Source organism: Charadrius vociferus, unplaced genomic scaffold, assembly GCF_000708025.1.
Source record: "Charadrius vociferus isolate BGI_N301 unplaced genomic scaffold, ASM70802v2 scaffold41, whole genome shotgun sequence".
NCBI lineage: Eukaryota > Metazoa > Chordata > Aves > Charadriiformes > Charadriidae > Charadrius > Charadrius vociferus.
This window is the reverse complement of record NW_009647013.1, coordinates 1,272,076-1,272,590: the sequence shown is the minus strand read 5'-3', so window position 1 is coordinate 1,272,590 and position 515 is coordinate 1,272,076. Positions and strand designations below refer to the sequence as shown.

Here is a 515-nt window from a genome sequence, read left to right as displayed (position 1 = left end):
CTTTCCGGGAGAGAATTAAGGAGGAAGAAAGGATAAACATGTTTTCAAGCTTTCCTCTGACTGCCAAAACTTATTCGCGACAAGAGGGGAAGAAAGGGCTGGGCAGGAAGGGGGAACCTCAACCCGTCCAATGGTGCTGATAGGGGTAGCTTTAAAAAAAAAAAAAAAGGAAAAATAAATAAAACCTCAATAGCACAAGAGCTGCCACAAAATCTGAGGCATCGGCTCCCGGCTGGAACATACAGAGCATTCAGCCTGTACCACCCGGCAGCACCCGGTGCTGCGAACGGACAACGTTTATCCTCGGCCTGGGACGAGCATCGTGCCACCGAGTCCCTGTGCTTCATCCTCCCACCCGGAGCAAGGGCGTAAGTAGCTGCTTGCCCAGATTTTGGAGCACTCAGTGGATAAAGAACTGGCTGATGGTCGCACTCAAAGAGTTGCGGTCAACGGCTCCATGTCCAAGTGGAGAGCAGTGACGAGTGGCGTTCCTCAGGGGTCGGTACTGGGACCTG

At 52.4% G+C, this 515-nt stretch overlaps 1 protein-coding gene across 1 annotated transcript in view; it reads right to left on the bottom strand.

Moving 5' to 3' along the window:
* Positions 1 to 515, bottom strand: part of EFR3B (EFR3 homolog B (S. cerevisiae)) — a 64,411-nt gene that overhangs the window by 26,845 nt on the left and 37,051 nt on the right. The window lies entirely within an intron of this gene.